This window comes from Thermobia domestica, chromosome 9, assembly GCF_964235325.1.
Source record: "Thermobia domestica chromosome 9, izTheDome1.hap1.1, whole genome shotgun sequence".
NCBI lineage: Eukaryota > Metazoa > Arthropoda > Insecta > Zygentoma > Lepismatidae > Thermobia > Thermobia domestica.
Window position 1 is genome coordinate 4844337 of NC_137462.1, and position 12907 is coordinate 4857243.

The window sequence follows — 12907 nt, forward strand, 5'->3', positions numbered from 1 at the left end:
ATATGTTTTGACTGTTAATTCAGTATAATAAGCAAACTGATCATTTACCTCAATGGTCAAAATCATGGTTTAGAGAAAGGGTAACACGGTGGGCCAGTGGTAGGGCGCTTACTTCTAGTGCGTGGGGTCCCTGGTTCAAACCCTGCTAAGTAAATTTGTGATGGACAACATCGTGTCCGTGGATTTTCTCGGAGTACTTCCGTTTCCTCCCACTTTCTCATTCCACCAATTCTTCCATCATCATTCACTTGCTTTAATCATCGTCTCCCTTAACCTCAAGGGCATAATCGTGGAACATTGAACTCAAAGATTTCATTTTCTTGGTTCAGAGCATAAAACGCTTTATTTTCCCTTTTATGTTGAATACATGTACTCACATCATACAATGGTAAAACTACGATCATGCATATGCACGTACCCAAGATTTTATAAAAGAGGGGTCCATGATACCACATGAAATACTGTGGTATCAGACCAGGGGCTTGATCTCTCTAACAGTGCCGTGCCGTGGAAAATCAGCGCCCGGGGCGAGAGTATACGACGGCGCCCCCATACATATATTCCAAGCAACCATTTTACTGGAACATGTATTGGTTCGTTTAGCCAGGATTTCGTAATAGGGGGAGGGGACGTGACATGAACTACTCAAGGCCCAGAAGCTCGATCAATCTAAACTATTTTACTGGCAACATATATTGGTTTGTTAGGACAATAAAATGAGGATATGTTAGTAAGTATTTTAATAACAAACTATGAAGAAATCTCGAGTAAAAGAATAAAAAAAAGTATTGAAAAAGATTTTACAATATCTACGTTCCTTCCTCTGTTCATTCAAATATAAAAAGTTTCCTTTCATAATGACCTCAACTATTACAAAAATATATTGTAAACCCTTTGTAACTATTACCCACATAATAGGGTAATAGGCATAAAAACTATTACCCACTATTGTAAAAAGCACATATTCAGTAATGTATTGTAAAATATTTTATAATATCTGCGTTCCTTTCTCTGTTGAATCAAATGTTAACAGAACTTTCTTTCCATATAACCTCTTTATTTTCATTATTCCGTCAACTACTGAAAATCCGTCAAATGACAAGTTAAAGGAGCAGTAGAAAACTGTTTCTGAAATAACATGTTTGATACTGCTAGAAGCGATGACGAAAAATTATGATAAATGTCCACACTGTTACAGAACTGCTCTGTGCTTTTGAAAGCTTGAAATTTCCCTGACTAGTAGCAGATCTTTTCTAGAAATTTAAAATTCCCTGACTTTTCCAGGATATCCCGCTCATTTGCCACCATGTATTGCAAGTAATACAAATATTCTCATAATAAGAAAGAATAACCAAAAGCTTGCTGTAGCTTTTTGTTTTTAACGAAACTTAACCATTACCAAGGAGCCTATAAAATAAATAATAGTATTATGATATTTTAAGAGGTCTATATTTTTGTTTTTACGTTAAGACTGTTTTATGTGGTTTTTACTAAGATTACCAACAGAGTTTTTGTGAGCGTATTTACAATATTATAGCGTTTATTGCAATTAGAATTTGCACAACACTTTTTTGAAGTCACTGATCCCGTCTCGAGTAAGCGCGAGTAGTCACTAGGAGGCGTGTGGTTGATAGATCTTTGAACGAATTGACTAAATTGTTTAAGGTTTTTATAGTAGTTTCATTGCACTTTCATTTCTACCTTTCGCGGAACTAAAAGTTGAAATTAGAATTGTTTGTAAAATAATTGTCGTTTTCACTTTTTTAAAACCATTTATGTTACAAACAAAACATGTTGTCACTTCTATTTTAAAACGATTTCACTCTCCTATATTGTTTTTAATACTTAAAGATGATCCATTAACTATATACTTTTATTTATATATATATATATATATATATATATATATATATATATATATATATATATATATATATATATTTTTTTTAATCTTAAAATGAGGAATGTTTTACTTAATTCGCTTACTGACTGTACTAAACGTTACCCAATAAGGGTTTGGAATATTAGTATTAAAACTGAAAATGTAGACAGAACTAAGAAATCATGATAGTTTACGAATTTCTTGGCGGAAATAAAGCCTGCAACAGTTGTCAATCCTGTAATCCTGCGATTTTAGATTCTGATCAAAATTTCCTTGTAAGTGCTGGGTAGTTCAAGAGATCAATTCAAGATTTAAATTCAAGAAATTATTTTTTGTACTAAATGTGCAAGAGTTGAGAAGGTTTCTGTCCGTTATGAAAAAATGCAACAACGGGGTTATGCTGGAAGAGGTCCCATAAGCTTAAAGAAGTCCGGTCAGTAAATTTCTTAAATTGAGAAACTCCCGCCCTAGCCATCGGGAAAATCCCGTCATTATTTTAAATGTAAAACAATAACGGGAAAATCCTGTTATTGCTTTCCATGTAAAATTTAAAGGTCAACGTATTATAATCAGTACGCTAAAACTGAGGTATTAAATTAGAAATTTAGTATGTAGATATCATTGAAAGTCCAATCCAAGCTAATGTTGGAAGCTACGTAGGCAATCGATAAATTTTACCAATTTCAATCAATATATTTAAGCAATCTTGGCTTCTTTATAAAACAACAGGCATGCAGAAATCTATAATTTGGTTTCGTTTCGTATGTTTAGGCTTAACATCCTTACGTAATACCGAGGAACCGGCGACTTTCGCTTAAAGTGATATCCGAACCGCTACTTGGTTTACACATAAAAAAAGGGTTGTGGTTTGACCGAGAATTGAACATGGGACACCTTGATGAAAATGTGAAAAGGAAATAAGACTAATGCAAATGGTTTGACATGTGGAAACGTCACCATGAAGTTCACACGATTCGCATTTTTGTTCTTTTTTTTTTATTTAAACCAGTTATTAAAAAAAAGCTGGTGTAAACGAGCCAACCCTAAAAGTAAAACTTTTTTTTTTAATATACAAATAACTAGCAAAATTGTATGTAGTATTTTTACTTCAAAATATTCCATACCCTCTTTTTGAAACAAAATAAAATTAAAATAAAACATAAGAGAAATACTTAGATTTATATGATACAATTAAAGGCTGCACATCTGGAACTTTTGGTTCTGTATATTCTTGATATTCTACAGTTAAGTTTTTATAACCTCCATCAAGGGCGCCCATCAGGGGGGGAAGGGGGGGCGCTTGACCATAGAGGAAAATGTACTTCAGAATTTCGAAGATCCAATAGAATTTTTACATTAGTTACAGCAAAATTTGAAACTATTTTTGAAACGTCGCTTATACCCCCCCCTGGAAACCACAACATGGGCGCCCTTGACCACCATCACGGTTTACCCAGTCCTCAAGTTTTCTGAATTTTTAACAAGAGGGATTTAACATATCATTACGGAACTCCCCCCACCAAAAAAAAAGGACTACGGAATATATTTAAGTTAAGCTAAATACAACTGCACAACAAACATGACTGAGTGGTTGGCTTTTGCGCTTCTAACGGGAAGTCCGGGATTCAATCCAACATTCGACCATTCTAACGAAGCTTTCCTTCATTCCATCTGTGAATGTAGAAATAGTGCATGTACTGGCCGACTAGGAGTGTAGTAGTTGGCCGACTTCCTTTCTTATTGTTTTTAAATCGTTATTATTACTAATTACCAGCAGTGACGGTTTTGCGAAGGTTAGAGGGTCGGTCTTTCGGACTGAAGCCTGTTCCCCAAAGTTGCGGAATGTCTAAAACGAACGAAATATCTATTAGTTATGCCTTTACTCATAAGCCTTAAGCTCCCGTCAAATAAAAATTAAGAATGTTTAGAAAAACTAAACATTAGTAGTAAGAAATCTCATCCCAAAATACTTTTCTAAATTCGCCACTGATTCTCAGTATAAAATGATCTTCAAGGTTGTATCCGGAAGATTATTGCTAAACATATAAACGAAACGAAATTTATGCCTGTACTCATAAATTTCAAGCACCTCCCAAATAAAATTAGGACTTTTTAGAAAACGAAACAATCAGAGAAACCCCTCCCAAAGTACTTTTCTAAATCCGATACTGATTATTTGTATAAATTGGTATTCAAGGTTGTATCCGGAAAATTACTGCTAAATCATTGCATAACTACAGTATAACAGAAATGTGGAAGTACGGTTTCACGGACATATTGAAAAACGTATGTTTTGACGGATATATAGAAAAACGTAAGTTTAACTTCTGCGTTAGAAGCTAGAGTACTAAGCTCTTAGAAATGAAACACGGATGACAAACTAAAATGATCTAGAGAAGGAAAAAATGTCGATAACTCAAAAGTTAAAATAAAGTTAAATAGCCTGTAAAATTGCCCTCAAATACTACATTCTTCATGTTAGCTTTAATTCGTAAAACATGTGCTCCATCCATCTTGATGGTGAATTACAGAGCTAAATATGGCATTTAGGTCATTGAATTCGTATCTAACTATAGAATATACTATAAGAAAACTATTTAGATAGAATAACCATGAAAATGAAAAAAGCCAAAATTTCCAAAATTCTCGTTTTTTTTCCCCAAAAAAGCCGTCTTTTTATGTAAAAAAAAACCATCGATTCAAAAAAGCCGGCTTTTTTGCATCTCTAGTCATTACATAATATTTAGAAATATTAAGATGGAATTTATTTCTGGAAAACCATTCATTAAATTACCATCCATCTGAATCAAGTTTTGTGTGGGATTCCTTTGTATAATTCGTGTCATCCGAGACATGTGTCATCCGTAAATATTAAACAAGAAATATGTAAACATTTTCCGGTAGATTATTTATAAGAAAAAGTAATGGGCCTAAAGGTAGCCTACCTTCGATCCTTGAGGTACTCTAAAATGTGCTGTATATTGCTTAGACTTAATGTTATTACAAATAACATATTGAGTTCTTTCAGCTAAATGTGAATGATTAGTTCCTGCAACATGCCAAATGTTCTCTGCTTCCTATGGAGCATTCCATGATGAATCAGATCAGAAGCTCATTTAAAATTTGTTTATAGGTACTACCAGGGCCGGATTTAGGGGTGTGTGCAAAGGTGCACGTGCACCCTCCCCCCCCCTTCGTTGTAAATATACACTACCTAAAGTGAGAAGCTAGTAGTGAGTTTTGCAAAATCAATAGTTTAAGTAATTTTCTGAAGGTTGAAGGAAAAGAATTCATCGAGAGCAGATACTTAGCATTTCCAAATGAATTCCTCATTCACATCACAGATACCGGTACCCAAAGGCATTTAAAAAAAACAAACTCAAATTTAATTCAAATGTACTGGTAGTTATTGGTGCCCCCCCCTCAGAGAATCCTGGATCCGTCCCTGGGAACTACATATACTTGAGACCTTTTGTTGAAAGAATCACTGATTACTTGATTCATAATAACAAAATTTGAAATTGTTAATTTATTGCGTCTGAAGCCATATTGAGAATTCCATAAATATGTAGAAACATAATTAAACAAATGTTTTTCTATAATTGCTTCTAATATTTTTAGCAGAAGAAGATACAAAATTAATCTTACTAGATTAACTTTAGAAACCGGGAATACCTCTGAGTTTTAAATTTCGTTGAAAACTTATCTTGATTTAAGGACAAATTAAACAAATAATTAAATAGTTTATCAAAGAATCCTTGCATCCCTTAAAAATATCATATCACGGTATATGCAAATGTTAGAATAAGACACGAAATCATAGAAGAGAGTGCAATTGGAAGGGGAGTTCGATACGGATGTTGTCTCTCGCTAACAATATTTAATATCTATCTAGAAGTGATAGTGAGAAAGAACCTATAAAATAAAGACGGCATTTCAGTAGGAAGTGGAATGATTAGGCGTATACGGTTTGCAGATGATATGTCGCTTGTGACGGAATCTGAAAAGAAAATCAATAAAATGTTAGAAAACTTGAGGAAAGGCTGTAAAGAATATGGGGTGAAGATAAATGTTAGAAAAACAAAAGCCATGGTGATTGGAACGAAGCAGTCGGTGTCAAATATACAAGTAGGAGGAGATAAAATAGAACAGGTGACTTATTTTTTATACTTGGGTAGTATTATTAGTGATGATATGAAATGTGAACGTGAAAAAAAAAAAAACAAGGATAGGAGTGGCGAAAGAAGCCTTTAGAAGGAAGAAAATGCTATTTTGTGGGGCCTTGAATGAAAAGCAGAGGAAAGACTTATACAATTTTTCATGTGGAATATTGTGCTGTATGAGTCAGAAACATAGACACTATACAAAAAAAGATGAGAAACGACTAGAAGCTTTGGAAATGTGGATGTGGAGAAGAATGGAGAGAATTAGCTGGGTCGAGCGGAAAAGGAATGAGAAGGTGTTAGAAAAGAACGGTTTTAGATATTATTAAAAAGAGGAAGAGAAACTGATAGGGACATTGGATAAGAAGGAACTGTATCACGAGACGACATGCTAGACTGTATGGTGACAGCAAAAGAGAGGAAGGGGCAAGGAAGACTACAATTAATGGGCGATATCAAAACAGAAAAGATAGGAAACGTGGAGAAGAAAAGGACACCGGAAGATCGTGCAGCATGGAAGGTTTTCAGTTTGTGGCAAGTGAACTGCCAACAATGTCAGAATACATATGATGATGATAATGATGATCATGATATACAAGCATGGCAATTTTTGTTCTTTACATTTTATCTAATGCTTCTGCAAATTTGACCTCGTAGATTTTATCTAAAATCGTTAAATCTATATTTGAAAGAATTATATTTGGACACATTCCATATGTAATTCTACATTAAGTGGTTCTGAATTATAAACAAATTGAAGGCGGGTAGCAAAAGCTTCACATTTTAGATTATTATCAATAATTTTTTCTTTGTTATGTTCCCGCTAGACTCGAGAAACTTATCATCTCACCTCGATTCTCGTATTGATTTTTTAAAAGAACTTTTTGTTTCAAAAACGAATCTAGAATCAGGATGAGTCATGTTCTCGTCTAGAAAACGAATCTCGAGTCAAGATGAGACAATTTTTCGTCTCAAAAACGAATCTAAAATCAAGATGAGACAATTTCTCGTCTCAAAAACGAATCTAAAATCAAGATGAGACAATTTCTCGTCTCGAAAACGAATCTAAAATCAAGATGAGACAATTTCTCGTCTCGAAAACGAACCTAAAATCAAGATGAGACCATTTCTCGTCTCGATAACGAATCTAAAATCAAGACGAGACCATTTCTCGTCTCGAAAACGAACCTAAAATCAAGATGAGACCATTTCTCGTCTCGTGCGCCACTCCAGTTACAGTACATTTAACTATAATTGTAATTGATCCAGCGATCAAGTCATAGCAGTACAATAAATTGTTATTTCCTGTTTATTTATCAGAATTTTAAATATTTGCTTCGTAATACTTAATAAATTATTTCTCTAAATACAGTACTATCAGCATTTATATGTATTAAATGATGTGTTTTATGTTCTAATATATCCAAAATTATTGACCGTCCATACCTTTCTAAAAGGCATTGTACTCTTTATTTTGAACAGGTCTCATTCGTGACCAGTGTTTCTTCCAAATATGCTTTTAGGGGGCATTGCCCTTCCCCGGAACTCTGAGAGTGCTCCCCCCAAGGAGACCAAAATAACACGTCTATAATATAATAATAAATAGAATAATTCCGTGTGAAATAATATTTGCCCTCCCGAACACTAAGTGCCCCCCCCCGGAACATTTTATCTGAAAGAAACACTGTGTCGTGACTACATGGTTAGCATACGCGACTTTGGCGCGGCAGATCTGGGTTAGATTCCCGGTGGGAGCTCATGTGGCTTAGATCTCATCTTAAGTTGTACTTCCACGTCTCACATAGCCTCGGTGCTAAAAGGGACGCTTATCAACGAACGAAATCAACGAACTAATCTTATTCTAAACAGAATTATATCAAACAAAGCAGCATCTCCTTAGCATGTTCAGTACTCCCATTTCAAGTCTGTCTCACGTACTGCTGCAAGTGTATGTTCTTATAAAAGGAAGGTCAGTGGCCACTCTTTTCAGTATTATTCTATTATGTATACATTCATCTAATAGGCAATATACATAACATCTTTTAGTGTTCTTTGATTAGATGGAACCAGGGGATTTATTTACTTGCATGTTTAACTATTTGATGTTTCCTCAAAGGAATTTCATTGCTATCGAACAACGAACGTTTCGTTGCATTTTACCGTTCTGAAGAGATCGTTCTTCCGGAAGTGCAGCATTCCTCCTGGAGACCTTGATTACTGCAATTCCAGAAAGTCATGCGTCCTTGCTTGAGGTAACCTTTTATTAAATTCTTTTTTTCTCTTCTTTTTCAATCATTTTATGCCTGTGTGGTGAGTGCATCTTCTGCCCGCCTACTCAGAGAACGATTTTCGAAAGGGTGCAACGGCTGCTATCTGTGCAGGGAGAGAAAAGAATTTTGTGGGACGGATGTATTGTAACATCCGCTTCGTCACTAGGCCTCAAAAAATTAGGAAAAAAGAAAACGAATCGAAAGCTTCGAAAGAAACTACGGTAAAATACGTATGTGTAGATAAAAAATAGGAATCTTAGGTACAGGCAGGAATGGACTTGTTCCGATTGCGGATATAACACATTATACTTTTGCCTTTTGCTCGTCTTCTGATTGGTTCGTTGCTTATAGTGCTGTAGTCATTGGTTTGCGAGGCGGAGAGTGATCGTCTTCCACCTGTACGTCTCAACTCTTTGAAGCTACACAGAGGATCAGATTAGTGTTGAAGCTCCAACGGGTATGATGTATTCCCTTCGTCAGTCGGCGTGGATTGTACCGGTGCGGTGCACCAGTGACAACGACCGAACGACCCACTGGACGGATATTCAAGGTCAAAACCCACAGACACCACGGAACAGTGATTACACTGCGAGGCGCAAGTGATTTTTTTTTTTAATCCTTCACCATGTTCTTTGAATCTCCGGATATTCAAGCAAAGGGAATCGAACCAGGAAATCGTTGCATTTCTCATTTGATTTTTTTTTAAAGAGTGAAATTTGAACACAAATATTTTTCTTGCATCTGTTCTACTATGTTGTGATAAGAAATCTTGTGAACTAAAAAATTATAAAAAGAAGACTTAAGAATAATTAACGTTGCTTTAACGGAAAACAAATGACGATCAAGTTGAGTTTTTTCCTGCAATTTTTCTTCCTGCGTTTCTTCTCGGAACATAGATGTGATTTTCTTTCCATTTTTTTTTAAATATCTGACGGAAAAACATCCAAGAAGACGAAGTATTACTTTCGTGAGGTGCAACTACAAAGGTATTTCTATTAATTTGTTTTGTTTCGTGACGAGCGGTGTTTGGTCACTGAATAAAGGTAAGTCTGATCTTTGATATGTTCAAAAAGACTAACCAAATAATTTATTTCTTTGTTTCTGAGCAGTTATTTTAATTCTATTTGCTGTAAAAACACGGAAAATATAAAAGCCATAGAAATAGAAACATGATTATTAAATATTAAAAAAAAAAAAAAAAACAATAGTTAGTTGTCCGAGAAACTAAACATCTGGACAACTTTAAAAAATAATAAACACAACTTCTTGACGATTACCTTAATATATTTATCGGTGTTTCAAGTTTTTTGCTATATTATGTTTATTATGGAGCTTACCGTCTCTTAATACATGGCAAAGGCGCCGATTTCTCTGTAACTTCTGGAGACCCATTCAGATGTGTCTTTGGTTGCAGCCAAGGGTCTAAGAAGGCATATATGAGGATTTGAATACAAGTTTAATTCAAAGTACGCCAGATATTGTATAGTGATAAAAAATATATATAACAATAAAAATACATATTCATAAAATACAAGGAGGACCCACATGAGCATTAGGGGCCCGAGCCCCCGAGGATCGTCGCCCTTGCTACATGGTCCTATAGTTTAATGTAGAATCTAAAGCAAAGCTTCTACCAGTAACCGAACTCGGGTTTCTCGCACAATGTCAGTAATGTTAATCATTAAACCACGATGTAGAACTATTTACTTTAAAAATGACACATGATAATGTATTTTTTGGTTTTCAAAAATAAATTATTGTTTCTTATAATAAAATATTGTTGCATAAAAATAAAATCCTTCTATAAATGGCATTGTCATAACATTAACATTTCATGAGAGTTTTCATTCTAACTTGCTCAAGTAAACCACAAAATTTGTTTTTAATACATAGATTATCCAATCGGAAAACGTTCATTAGGAAGACCTAGGTGCAGATGGCAAGCTAATATTAAGATAAATCTCGCAGATATAGGAGTACAAAATAGAAACTGGATCCAATTGGCTAAGGATAGAAGTCAATGGAGAGCTTTTCTGAACGCGGTATTGAACCTCCGAGTTTCGTAGGCCATGGAGTTAGTTGGGTTACTTCACGCATTAATGACATTTTAAAAAAAAATAAATAAAATAAAATATAAAAATCAGTTAATATCAGTTAATGAATAAAATACACACGAAATGTATTTCACATGAAACACAGACATAAACCCATACGCATTACGATTAAATGTGATTCATAATTATTTTTGTTAGTACAACATAATTTGTTTTTTTCCTTTTCTTATGTACCTTCCTCTGTCAAGTATTCGATTTCTTTGTCAGAGTTCAATACATATCCTAAAAGCATTTATTAACGCTTGCAAATGATACCTGTGCTAGTGAGCATCCTTTTGGTGCATGGGGTAAGGGGTTCGATTCTTAGTTCAAGAGTCTTGAAACTTGAGCATATTACGGTGGTTCAGATTTCACTGTAAATTGTAGGTTCATGTCTCATCTAGCCTCAATGCTGAAAGTAATATTCCCCACGAGACAAGACGGGACAAGTCTTCTAACAAAACAGATATGCTTTTCGAGACGAAATAGTACTTTCACGGTACCTTTTTGAGACGAGACAAACCCTAATCTAGTCTCGCGTCTAACACTGGCTTAAAAGGACGCTAATATTCAATTCAGCTAGTCGAGCAGTGAATATCTGTGTAATAAACCAAAATTACTCACTTTATTTTTTGAGTTGTTTCCCTAATCCCGTTTCTCAACTTATTCTCTCACACAACCTCCGTGATTTTCCATATGCTCTTTAAACAACGGAAATGGGGAAAGCTTCTGATCACCATACCCTTGTTCTACTGAATTGATGTCCCATCTGGCTAACTTAAAATGAATGCAGTAGAATCTGCTTTTGGAAGTTTTCTCTTCGGCTTTAACATAACAGCTATATTTCATTTCTGTCGAAGTTAAAAACAAACTAAATCATTTCTATTCATATCAGAGCTTCAAATTTTTATATAAGGCAGTCTGTATTCTTATGTATAACATATATTTTGAATACTTTGAAAAAACTTTTGAATTTACAGTATTATGATCCTATTTTTTTTTTTAAAGTTCATGTACAAATAGAAAATACAAAAGTTCTTTCTTATTTCATTGAAGTTTATCTAAATTACTTCTTACCCTTATTAAGATTATATCCATTAGTATTTCTGTTAAATTTAAAATTTAAGAATTATTTTAATTTTTGATGTTCTGTGTATGGGGTACCTTATATTAAGTACGTGTCGCCTGAAAGAACTAGGTAATGCAAGTAGGATGTGTTCCGTATCACGTGATGAATGAAGGCGGTGGTGATGTCACACGGTATGAGGCAACACCCTCATTCCACGCTGTTAAGAAGGCCGTAAAACATCTGCAGAATTACGTACATTTAAAGATTGCATTAGTTTCACAATTTCTTTTATTACTAATCAATGGAGTGTCTGTAATTTATTCTTTTTGCTTTTAGATAAAACATATAAATTTATCTGAAAAAAAAGTACGTTTTTTCCAGCTCTCGTTACGTCTTTCTCATCTTTAGAATATTTCTAGTTTATCGTAGACAACTTACAAGATTTTCTTTTGTCAAACTTTTCCACAATTTTTACGCATTTTGGATTTCTTACATTGCAGTTATTACGCCATTCATGGTTATATTAGTTTTGTTATCGAAACATTCTGTAGACACGAAGAAATATCTAAAAATATTTCCATTTTCTTTTAGGTACAAATGAGAAATATTCTCAAATGTCTATTGTTAATTTCAAATCTAGTGAAAAAGTGCAGTATACATGTTTATTTAGCAATACTGTAGAACTGAACCACTATTTTTTATTTCATTTTATTTATTTATTTATTCAGTATTTCATCTGTTACTTAAATTTCAGAATATATTTGCGTTATTACGATATATTTTAGTAGCTCAAAGGTACATCTTCAGAGGTGTGTTGGAATAAAACTACTTAATTTTACGATATGGTAGAAGGATGAGTAGACTCTATCATAGTTGTAATTCTTCTTAGATCTTCTACATTGATATTGTAACGATAATTTGTAGAAATATGTATATGTTATTAAGGATAATGGTCTGTATCTTATGATATCATTTCCTATGGCCTTTATCGTATGGTATCATTCCTTATTATTATTATTATTATTATTATTATTATTTTGATGGCCAAACATGTAGAAACTTGTATTTTCTGGATAGTTCTATATAGTATATGAGAAAGCCATTACATTTATATATATATATATATATATATATATATATATATATATATATATATATATATATATATATATATATATATATATAATAAAGTAGTCAAGTATGCATTTGCATCATATCAAATACAATACATTAAACAAAATGAAAGTTGATTCATAAATTCATTGTAATAAAGTAGCTACATACAATTATATTTATTCCTATCACATTTGTATTAATGCATTTGAAAGTTTTATTTATATATATATATTTGTTTATTAACTTATATAATGGATTCTTTTTAAAAATCATGTAAGAATGAACACTAAAATATATTATAGTTCGAATAACTC